This window comes from Hyposmocoma kahamanoa, unplaced genomic scaffold (assembly GCF_003589595.1).
Source record: "Hyposmocoma kahamanoa isolate Upper Pololo Valley unplaced genomic scaffold, ASM358959v1 215, whole genome shotgun sequence".
In the NCBI taxonomy this organism is placed as follows: Eukaryota; Metazoa; Arthropoda; class Insecta; order Lepidoptera; family Cosmopterigidae; genus Hyposmocoma; species Hyposmocoma kahamanoa.
This window is the reverse complement of record NW_020653736.1, coordinates 2,090,645-2,099,656: the sequence shown is the minus strand read 5'-3', so window position 1 is coordinate 2,099,656 and position 9,012 is coordinate 2,090,645.

Below are 9,012 nucleotides of genomic sequence, written 5' to 3'. Positions count from 1 at the left end.
GTCACTCCCAAGAAGACTGCTTTATTAACAAGGTCTAACTTTTCTCCGTTTATTTCTATGCTTGGACTAGTCGATTTTACGTTAGGTAATTCAAATTTAACACATTTTGTCTTCTTGGTTAAACGAAATCGTGGTACCATGAGTTTGGACTTGGCTCCAATGAATGCCAAACCTCCATTCCACTGACACTCTCTTGAGACTCTTGCAGCTCGATTTTTAGCAGAATAACAATTGCAATACAATGTCAGTGGAGTCTCAAAGGAATTCACACTGAGATTCACACGACCGCGTTTGAATTCTGCAAACCAGCTATAAACAGTCGTCTTGCATGGTGCTTCATCGCCAAAAGCAGTTTGAAGCCGAGCGAAGCTCCGCTGAGCTGTTAAATTACACTTAAAGTTGTAGAAAATCATACTACGAAAATTTTCACGAGTTAAATCCATGGTGATGTAGACAACCAGTTTCTAAAATGATGCTACAATGTAAAAACAAGTGACAGTCACATGAAACAAACTATATTCTACAGCCAAAGAGTTCCATTTTCAAATGTTCTAATTACTTTTTAAATATTCTTTATTAAAGCGGGAAGCTCCGGAAGCTTATAGTGCGCCCTGTGTATTGGTTAATCTTTGCACGAAGTAGAAATACTTTATGCCATTAAGAAACAACACAGCACACATACCTACATTTAATAATTTACGGTACTCAATTATAAAATAAAAAAGAAAAAACATAACAATTAGATAATACACAAAACAGGAAGCAATGACTATAACAATAAATAATCAAGCGACAAGCCATAAAGCGTGCATGCTGTCCTGTTACGGAATTTATCATCCACTCAGCTTGGTGTCGTCTCACTGCATGCGTGTGCAATTTCATGTAATTGTAAATTATAGTATTATTGTAAAATAATAATAATATAAACAATAGCGCAATTGTGAACAATAGTACAACTGTAAATAATATTGGAATTGTAAGTCTATCTACCCATTTAAGGTTGTATACACTTTTAAGTTTTTTTTAAAGTAAAACGTGACACGACACTGTAGATCTTCATTCAACAAAGATGTAATTAATGTTTCAATTGTTTAAAGATCATTATTTTTTTTCTAAATATTATTTAGTTCGTGATCAGTTTGAAACGAACTGTTAAGAGCCATTTCTAGTTTTGTTTTATTGTTATTTTCAAGCAGACGCGCGTGTGGCGCGCTGATGTATAATTTACACAATAATTTGTAATTAGTACAATTTATTATGACTGTGCTCGATTAACTCTGAACACTGAAAGGTTATCTGCTGAAAGAGTTATTTAAATAATGTTAATATTAACGACCTCGTGGCCTAATGGCGTGGTTCGATTCTTGATAGAACTAATTTAACTTTATAGAAATTCGTTGCTCGGGTTTTACAAATATAAATTTATAAAAGAGTAAGTGCGCAATTGACTTCCATCTCACCTCACATGTGACGATTAGGTCGATTTGAAACCTGCACTCCTAAATAATACCTATTCGCTCTCGCCTTGTAAAGGCCCGAGTTGTAGCGTTCAGGGAATAAATCTGCACGTAGGGAATTCCACTCCCTAACCGCTCGCCATATAAATGTGGAAACGGGACGCTTCGTGCGAATCCTTGGAATATAACATAGGGTTAGAACAGCCCACGTCTAGTCCACTGATGATGGAAAGGGGAAAGCAGAATTAAATTATGCAATTCCATCGCTCTCCGCTATATATCCAATAGAATAGCGATAACCAGGCAAATCTACGGCGGTGTTCAAGACATGTTGCTACGTGGGTGTAGGTTAGTGACATTGATTGCCAATAAAATTAAGTTTTCCTAATTCCATTGTGCATACTAAACAAATAGCCGATTATATTTGATTTTTAACCCCCGTCTCAAAAAGACGCGTAACTTTGCAGTAAAAAACTTACCACCTAGCAATGAGCTATCAAGCCTATGTCAGTATGTGTGTCTGTCTCGTCTATTCTGTTTGTGGTATCGTAGTTCTAAAGCGGTTGGACTGGTCGCGGTTTTTTATTCAAAGCCTGGTTTAATCGGGATACCTCTTTGGTATATGTTTGATAAACTTTATAAAATTCTTCAGCTCTTTTTCCAGTTAATGTAGGGATCTCAGTCATACCATGAATAATTTCTAATTCAGTTTATTGAATGTGTCACCACCGTCACCTGCAGGCAGGGAATTTCACTCCTTAGCCGTTCGTCATATAAAATTAGTAGACTTCCTTGTGAAAAAATTCGTCCAGAAAAGTACTGTCATTTTACCTATTTCTGCCGCCAAGCAGTAATGTCAGCATTACTGCGTTCCGCGAGCTGTGACCGCGTTTTAGTTAGTCGACGGCAGTTTTGATTGCCGTGCAGTAGTTTACGATGACAATTTGCACTTTTGACCGCGTTATCTGACGGATTATTATTATTTGTCCCGCATTAATTATTCGCCGGTCTTAACAAACCGAAATGCTAAATATAAACGTTTATATATAAACAAGAGATTAATCGACTATCTAATTAAACTATAATGAAGTTAATTAAGCATAAAAACTTTCTACATAAACATATTCATTGACTGCGAAAGAGCAGTTATGCGCTCTTATCTTAATTTATGAAGTACGGTTAAAATGTTTGAATTAATTCAAATTATTGTTTACGTTTATTGTTGTGTTTTTTTTTTATAGTATTGATGGCATACACTATAATTCTTGGTAGGCATGTCGCTTGTCATTAGGAATACGACCAGTTCGTTCCTGCGCTCTCTCCATATCATAATAACTTTTTTTATAAATAAATATAATCTCAGTACAGAGTACTAAAAAAACCGACCTCAAAAGTAGGTACGTGGAATTATGTCTATACTAAGTTTTATTGAAATATCCCCTAGTTCGCCACTATACAGGACTTGACGCTGGAGATAATAAAAATAGGTTCTCACTACGACACTACTCAAAGTATATTGAGAGAAAAACGCCTTGAATTGGAGAAATAGCAAAATCAACCATTAAAGTAATTGCTCTTAAATTAAAGTTAGGCGCTATTTATAAAAATGAATCTTCATGCGTGAACAGAACAGCCACCCTTCAAGGTGGATGATTTTCTTTAAAATGAAATGGGACCACTATGGAAGTACCCCCGTTCCAACAAAAAAAGAATCATGAAAATCGGTTCACAAACACCGGAGTTATCGCGTAACATATATACAAAAAAAAAGAACGTACAGTCGAATTGAGAACCTCCTCCTTTTTTGAAGTCGGTTAAAAAAACGACCTCAAAAGTTCGTGGAATTACCAAATTTTTCTATTTGCCAAATGTTATTGAAATCGGTTACCGGAAAGTGCGCGATACCGGATTCATCCCCTAATTTGCCACCCTTAGAGGTGGAATGTTACCTTCAAATTTAAATAGGAGGAGCAATCGCGTGACATTCATACAAAAAAAACAAGTGAATTGAGAACCTCCTTTTTTGAAGTCGGTTAAAAGTAATAATAAAGAGCTTTATTTGTATATATATATATATATATATTCAAATAACAACAATTTAGTCTTCAAAAATATAATGTAAAGTTACACATGTAGATAAAAAGTCTCAACTGGAGCTGTTTTTAACCGACTTCAAAAAAGGATGAGGTTCTTAATTCGACTGTATGTACTTTTTTATATGTATGTTACGCGATAACTCCGGTATTTGTGAACCGATTTTCATGATTCTCTTTTTGTTGGAAAGAGGATACCTCCATAGTGGTCCCATTTCATTTTGAAGAAAATCACCTCTAAGGGTGGCTGTTAACGCATGAAGATTCATTTTTATAAATAGCGCCTAACTTTAATTTAGGAGCAATTATTTTAATGGTTGATTTTGCTATTTCTCCAATTCAAGGCGTTTTTCTTTCAATATACTTTGAGTGGTGACAACCGATTTTTATTATCTCCAGTGTCAAGTCCTGTATAGTGGCGAACTAGGGGATATTTCAATAAAACTTAGCAAATAGACGTAATTCCACGTACTTTTGAGGTCGGTTTTTTTAGTACTCTTTGCGTAGATTATTCAGAATTTACCTCTTTGATGATACTCGCTATATTTTATGTTAGTAATAGTAGGACGCGTCCCGAGTAGCTCCAATGAAATTATCACTAAGGTCCGAAACACAAAACTACGATGTGACATCGCATCGCAGATCTACGGGCCGAGAAATCTACGGGCTTGCACGACTCAACGCAATAATTTGCAAATTACTACGCATCGCGCGTTCCTGCGGTGTTAAATTTCTGGGTTTTTTTTCCTATATTTTCTTATCAATAACAACAGTGCAACAAACACGGTTGACGATCGTCTAATCAATCGAGTCATATGAAATATTCAATTCTATAGTAAATACTCTTAATTTTAAGTTTAGATAGGTATGAACAGCACACATGAATAAAAAAAAAATAGTAAAATCTTATAAATAAACAAAAAATAAAAACTATGATTAAAATAATAACAATAAATAAAAATTGTATAAATTTGCTTCGGCGAAGCTACATCCAATTACTTTCCGATTGTTGCTTTAAAAGTAACCATTGCATTTCTTTTTGAAAGTACAAGACGACTTCAATAAATAAAGTATGCGTCAGTAACAGGAATAAAAATAAGGTATTTCGATTAATAAATTTTGTAATTGTAAAGGGTTCGAAACGCTGGTGTTTTTTTTTAAATCAGAATACCGCAAAAATATGGCTTCATTTTCACTGCCTTCAAATTCCACAACACTATTGAGTCCCTTACTCAATTTAAGTAGTCTTTTAAAGTAAAAATCACAAAAATAAAGGGGTGCACGAACGGTTACCATGGTGGTCTGCCACGCAAAGGTCCCGGGTTCGATTCACGGCCGGGACAAATATTTGTATGGCCTACATTTATTTATCTCGTGTGTTTGAGTGTCATTTGTGGTTATCTATGTAGGTGTCCATGGAACCCGCGATACAAGATTTCTTTACTGTGCGTTATTTAAATAGGCTTCACTACACAACGGAGAATCTCTGACACATGAAGTCGGTTAAACGTTACACGAGGATCCTAAATGACGTTAACAGACAGCCGTCACAATACCGAGATAAGTGTAATTATCGTCTACGTTATTTTGCTACATGACGTCATGGCTCTTTAATTCCGCCGCCAAGTGTACACAGGAGTGTACACAAACACTTACCGCAAAGTGGTTCGGTGTGTTATTGTGTGTACTTTAAGAGATTAGATTATGTAGAAGTGACACAAAAGGTGCCAATACCACTTTATGGAATATTACGGAAGTGACTTCTAGGTACTTCATATGTACATGTACACTATATGGTGTGATATTTTCGTAGCAGTAGAGCTCCTTGTGAAAGAGCTCGTCCAGGGAAGTACTGCCACCTTACCTATTTCTGCCGCTAAACAGTAATGTGAAAGCAGAGAAGTTACAGACACATTGTCAACTTATGTCTCAGGGCGACAGGCGCAGTGGCAGTGCCCCTCAGAATTTTGCGACTTAAAGCTCGGAGTGGCACTGCAACTGTTATGGACAGGCGTGTAGCTTTTCATCATCATTTTATATAAATAAATATATATTTATTTTTGAGACAAAAGGTAACCTATGCTCTCGTCCTAGGTTCCATCTATATCTATACCAAAGTTCATCGAAATTGGTTCAGCGGTTCAGGCGTAAAAACGTAACAAACGGACAGTTACTTTTGCATTTATAATATTAGTTTAAATTATAATTATTTTTATGAAATCTTACATACATCGATATTTAATTTTGAATTCTTCAATTTAGATTTTTATTTTTATTACGGTTTATTCTTTGCTTTTATTAAGTTTTGTTTTTGTTATAACTATGGATGCATTCCTGCAATAAAATGATTTATTGCGAAAATGGAATAAAAAAAAATACGATATGTCATCGGAGAGGGCACCTGTATGCCAAACTGTTCCCCTTTTAAATTGCGACACTAATTCTTTGGCGGGTGTAACTGCCAGATAGCTGTTTGTTTCGAGTGCAAAAATAAATTAATGTCAATCAACCTTTTTTTATATTCCCTTTATGGATTCCCATTGAGATAGGCAGACTGCTTTTTCGCATGATCCTGATTCCTGACAAACCTCTCTTACGCCGATTGGCAATTTTTTTTTACCAGAATGGCAAACATATCCCATATACGGTTCAGCGTGGCAGCTACTCTAATTTTAATAAATAAATAAATATAGACAACATCACTTACGTCGCTTTAGTCCTAAAGTAAGTAACTAAATCACTTGTGTTAGATGAATGAAACCGGTCTAGTCCTCGCGATAATATAGTATATGCAATAGGTTTATTTATTGAGATGTTTTGTGAAAGAACTCCATTAGTTTTGTTATGATTATGAATACAAAATTTTCTTACATGCTGCACCGTAGCATTGCTCTTATCAACTGAGCTACCCTTAGGACCCAGGGGTTCAAGTCCCACCGGGTCGACGAACATTTTTCTGTGTGTTCGATCTTTGTACTAATAATAGTATGCAATAGGTTCCCAAAGCTTTTAAATAAAAATATATAAACAAAAAACAAAAAATAATTGATAACAAGTATTTTTTACATTAACTTAACATAAACAGCATCAACGCCCACCGATGGCTTCCGAGACTCCTACCGCCATCGCCACCATAGGACTCTCCAGGGACCACTTTGGGAAACTATGGTATATGCCATGGGTACGATAAGAAAATTTCCCAAATTTGTCTTACTGGGAATCGAAAAGCACGCGAATGGAAGAAGTTAGTGCAAGCTTGTGCAAAGTATTTAACACGGAACCCGTAAAAGCTGAAGCGAAGACTCTGTGTACTGTTCCTGGAACCTGATGGTTACTATACAAGCGTCCCGCCATTGAAATTTTACGCCATTGTTCGTACCTAGTACATTAGTTCCAAGAATATTTATAAATCTCGTAGCCTGTCACCATTACGTTGTTATCAGTGACTCATGTAACCAGAAATTCGAATAGGAAAAGTACATTCGCCTAAACTTCAAGGAAATAATAAACGTATCTCCAGTATGTTAAAAGAGAATTGATAAAAAAACCAAAACAATAGTTTGATGTGGTTACCACTAGGGATGGGATATCTGCTTATTATTTAAACGCTTTGCAGTTCGAAGCTGCAAAATCGTTTACAAAAACTTTTAAGTATAAAAAAAAGTTAAAAAAAAAACTTGCAACGAAAAGCTAGAGTAGGCCAGGATTTAAGATAAGTAAGTTTATTTGTAAAACGCGAGTTGTATTTTTATTTACAAAATTATTATTCACATTGACGAATTAATTTGTTTAGGAAACATAGATGGCGGGACTTGAAACTGAAGCACGTTGTATAAAACCAAATTATTGAATATTGAATTGACCAAAGCTTACGCTTAAATTGAAAAGCGTGCGTATTTTAAAAAGCAAACTTCTCAACAAAAGCAAAAACTCTGATTACCACTTACACAATGTCAAAACTAGTCTCCTATACATCGTCTATACACATTCAGAACCACATACCGGAATAGACCTAGTGTATGTATTTATCTAAATTTCAAGTAATACACATGGAGTGGATGATAACTTAACTGCCTCCGCAGCCGAACTGGTTCTCGGACTGGAGAAATATTTGTATGGGCTACATTTACATCTCGCGTGAGTTTGGACGTAATTTGTGGTGGTCTATGTGTGTGTCCATTGCACCCGCGATTCAGTGTTTCCCTTGTGCGGAGCTATGAGTGATCTTTGTATTAATAATTATAACAAACTAGTGGAGTAATTTCACAAAAAATAATTGAATATCAATTCAATAAAAATTTAATTAATACAGTGAATAGCGACATCTCTCGCCAGGATTGGTAGCTGTAAAGGTACTAACTGGGTGATAAATCTGCAATAGATTTCATATAGATGGCGCTACGACTAAAAAGTCGTTGAAAGACCAAGTACAAAGACACGACGCAAGCGCATAGAAAAAATTCGTGAGGTCCGTTGGTTCGTTCCGTGGCTTAGTTGGTATAGCGTCTGGCACGGTATGCAAGAAGACGTCGGTTCGAATCCGACCGGATCGAAGGAATTTTTTCTGAGTGTTTTTTCTGAGTGTTCGATCTTTGTATTAATAATTATAACAAACTAGTGGAGTAATTTCACAAAAAATAATTGAATATCAATTCAATAAAAATGTAGTTTATTTTTACTTACATTTACAAAACTTTACTTTTAAATACAATACTATAGTAATTTCTAGTTACGCACATCAAAAATATATTCCTGAACTTCAAAGGAAGGTTGTCTATATTACTGTCCTATATTAGTAGCACTAAAGCTCCTTGTGAAAGAATTCGCCCAAAGAAGTACTGCCACCTTACCTGTTTCTGCCGCCAAGCAGTAACGTGCACATTGCTGCGTTTAGGTTTTGAACGGTAGGGGTGCTGGTGAAATTACAGGCACATACGACGTGTCAACTTATGTCTCAAGGTGACGGGCGCAATGACAGTGACAGTACCATCTTGTGATTCAAAGCTATTGATAGGCGTGTCGTTTACTACCAGCCACACGACTTGTTCGTCACGTCACTTAGTTTAAAAAAAAGGCGTAACTTCTCGCCTACATGTCAGCACGGAGCGTAAGGTTGTCACAAATAACCTTCCACCTCCAGTAATTACTTTTAAAAACCGATGTAAACAATGGCTCCTATCTGTACAGAAATGTAGTAACAACTGGTCCCCAATGGAAACTCGTAGCAGCACAAAATTTGAAATTTCAGGTTAAATGTATAATATATATAGTTATTATTATGTATATATTACACGGACAGCCATTAAATTTTAAGTTTTTACTAGTTATTACTAAAGGCAGGTTATTATTTAGTGTACTTCGCATATTAGCTTGGTGCAGCAAGCGAACAGCTAGCTAGGTGAAGACTGAAAATGAGCAATGCTGAGTATTTAACCTTTTTGTCCACATCACGCAGTTGTTTT